Below are 3,700 nucleotides of genomic sequence, written 5' to 3'. Positions count from 1 at the left end.
ATGCGAAGATGTTGTTCACTGTGATTACGGATTTTGGGCCTAGCCAGGCTGTCAGCTGGACAAGTTCTTCATCTGGCCCAGCCCTTTCCTGGTTGATGGCATGCTTGAAGATATGCTTCCACAATAAGTAGTCTTTTCCAGGTTTGTCAGAGAATCTTCGTACTCCTCTGGCTGCCAAGTCCAACCTTCTTCCAATGTACATTGGGGAATGCATCAATTCTGTGTGTGGGCTGTAGCTTGGTGGAGGTGGTGCATTGCTTCTGGGAGCGGGGGCATGCACCATGGCTAGCTGGTAACTTCTTTTGGCGTATTGTTGGTTGAGGGTATTTTGCCATGTCACATGCGAGGGACCTTGTTGGCTTGGTCTGAACTCCTCTGCCCTGGCGTTGAGCTGAGGGGAGCTAAGTTCCTGGGTGCTCACTTGTTGGAGGGTCTCTCGTCTTTCTGGTGGAGTGTAGCTGGTTCCTTGGTAGGCTGGCACAGCTGGTGTTCGAGACTCTCTGCTGTGGTCAGGTCTGGTGGTGGTTCCTTGGGACACTACCTCCTGTTGGCGCAGCAGGGACTCTAGTGTGGCTCGAGCTCTTTCAATCTCATCCCTGAGCGATGGCTGGTTCTGCTGTGGGGCCGTTGGCGCTGCAGGTGGACCCATCTGATTGCCATCAGTGGTGTGGTTTGGCGGGTTCTGTGGGGCAACAATGGTGGAAAGATCTTGTTACGCTCCCCGCTGTGTAGCCATTGCTGGTGCTGGTGGACCCATCCGGTTGCCATCAGTGGTGTGGTTCGGCGGGTTCAATGGGGCAGCAACGGTGTGAAGATCTTGTGACCTAGGTGTCGCGACATCAACTCTGTGGCTGACCGGCGCATCTGGTCATTGAGATTCTTCTGTTCATCTACTCGGTCTTGGGGGGCTTGTGGTTGGCTGTGGCGCTCTCACCTCCTCACGCTGAAACGCACTTTGGTTGTCCATGTAGGCTTGCACGCGGCTACAATGATCTTCATTTTCCAGTTGTTCCCTATTGGGCAGGAAAATGGTGTTCTGGAATGTTCTCTGAAGGCCTTTTGCTTTTGCCACTTTGTCTGCTACATCTCGTCGGCTTCGTATGAGCTCAAGTTCATCTTGAACGGTCTTCCTTTTGGCCTTCCTTATATCTGCTTCAGCTTCTGCTTCAGGTTCTCTTTGAGCTGCTTCAACCTTTAGTTTGGCCTTCAGTTGAGCTTCTTCTATTTCCATCGCTTCCAATTCCTTCTTTTTTTGCTGCTCTTCTTGTGCCACTTCAAAGACTGCTTCGGCAGCTTCAGCATCGATGATTGCTTGCTCTGCATGTGAAATTTGGGAAGTTCGGCTGTGACAAGAAGATGCTTTCAAATTGCGGGAGGCGCCTGTGATGTTAGATTGTTGTGACACGCTGGAATGCGCCTTGGATATGTGGCGGAAAGATGAGGCCTTTCCAGATACGTGGGATGGAGCCGCATGCCACTGTTGAGATGGTGCATGTGAATGGCAGTAAACTTCAGACTCGGCCCTGTCGACCGGTCTGTCTCTGGTGTGAGGCTCTGGCTCTGGGGGGCATTGTGAGCTCTCCAGAAGCTTCTTACGTTCCTCGTTTAGTAGCTTGAGGCTTCGCATCTCTCTATCGATAGTTGAATCTCCTAATTGCTCCTGAATGACCTTGAGTTGCTGTTCGGAGTCCATCCATTGCGCGAAGGCGTCTTCCTTATCTCCTTCCACTGCGTGCGCACGTTCGGGGGAGAGATCCTCTTTTTGCTCTTGGTAGAGTTTGTGCCATCTCTCCCAGCCTCTTTCATGGCGCTTGTAAACGGCATCCCATTTCTCCAACAGGTGTGCATGCATGGCTTCTGTAGTCTTTCTTTGTTGTCTCAGATCATAGTGACCCTGAGACATCTTTGGCCTTGCTGAGGCTTGAGCTTCAGCCTCTGTGTGCGGGTCAAGGTTGGTTGTTTGCAGCATTTCTCCTTGACCGGCTGGTTGGGGTGTCTCAACTAGGCTGGTTGGTTGAACCCCTTCATCTAAATCAGTGGGACACTCTGCCATGGCTAGGACAGGTTCAGTACACTTCCTAGCTATTTAGAAGCAAATTAGATGAATTTCTATTTTTGACCACTAGGGGTCGCTGCTTGCAGATCAGCTGCTGGGGTGCTGTCTGTGGGTGGAGGCGCCACTGGGTGCGTTCTCCTGCATTTGTGGGTACTTCAGTGCAGTTCACCCCTTTACCACTAGAGGTCCCTTCCTGTGGGTCAGCTACCGGGGTGCTCTTCCTTCGAGGTACACCCTTTGTCCACTAAAGGGCTTTCTCTGGGCGTGATTAAAGGCTTGCATGTAGCTCCTCCTTTAACCACTAGGGGGCGTCTGAAGAAAGGCCAGCCAACTTCTTCCTATTACCATGTTACTGCTAGTGGCCACTGAGAGAATGTAGAGCTACAAAACTCCCACCTGGTCGTTAAGTTGCAGGCTGGAACCCCTTGGTCTTCAGCTTGTGATAATAAGCAAGGATAATTGCTGCCTCCTTCTCCTTAATTTCCCTCAAATTGGAACAACTTGGTCTTCTGCTTGAGTGAGTGAATACTTTGGTGAAATTCACTCTGTGCCCTTTAGGGGATGTTGGTAGCTTGGGATAAATTTAAGTAACTTGCACTTTAACTAACATTCACTCTGTGTAGTCAGTGATGCGTGCAGTGAAGTACCTTCTTTCCCTCTATGGGGTGCTTTTAGCTTGGCTTAGTATAAGCCTGCTATGTGTTAAATTAATTATCAAGTTCCCACATTAATTGCAAGAAGATTGCTGAAGGAAAAAACAAATTGGCCACCAGGGGTCGCTACTGCATTGCTATTGGGGTTGGTTTTGCCTCTGAGACCAAATACCTCCTTATTCCATTGACACTGGTTGAAATTCCAGGCATTCCTAAGGGAGGGGGGATTAGCTTTTCCACCGGTGCTGTGTCTGTGAGAGCAGCTTAATTGCTTAATTGCTTTCCTTATCGACGAGGAATGTGCTCTGGTTGTCAAGGGGACAAATGGTCTTAATGTTTGTGTTAGGGCCAGAAAAGTGGGGAAAAATCACCCTTTCTTAGCATCGAACAAAGTCAACAGAAATTTGCCAAAGTTAGCAAGAAAGCCTTTTCATCCTGCTATGTTCATTTAAAGGGTCAGTCTCACTCATTCCAAGACATCGAGACAAACTGAGTTGAATTCACAGACAATCCTTTGAAACCATCTCCTCATTGCCTCAAGAAGGTGGCTGAAGCAGGCTAAGCCTTTCCTGAGATAGATGGCAAATTCAGCAGAAGCATCCAAATGATCACAGGTACTTTGTAATCTTTACTTTGTGGTGTTAGCTAGCATGCAGAGTTTGACTTGCATAGTTAACAGCGAATTAACAATACAATGCATCTGAATCACACCTTCTTGAAACGCTGTCTGCCACACAGATACACTGACTTTACTTTGCAGGAGATCAGAGGAGAAATAATCTATCAATTTACTATTTGCTTTATAAAGTTGATATGAACTTTGAACATCCTTTTACTATTCTGGTCTTGATTTAAAATGCTTTATAAATCAAATCAGATAGATAACTCAGTAGAAATGATTTTATAACAAAAAACATATTCTTAATGAGAAAGATTACTTGCATTCATGCTGTGGCTGTTACTCCTAGAAATACATCTTTTGTCCATTCCT

This window comes from Protobothrops mucrosquamatus, unplaced genomic scaffold (genome assembly GCF_001527695.2).
Source record: "Protobothrops mucrosquamatus isolate PMUCROS unplaced genomic scaffold, P.Mucros_1.0 scaffold115, whole genome shotgun sequence".
Taxonomy (NCBI): domain Eukaryota; kingdom Metazoa; phylum Chordata; class Lepidosauria; order Squamata; family Viperidae; genus Protobothrops; species Protobothrops mucrosquamatus.
The sequence above is the reverse complement of the archived record's forward strand: the minus strand, read 5'-3'. Positions refer to the sequence as shown.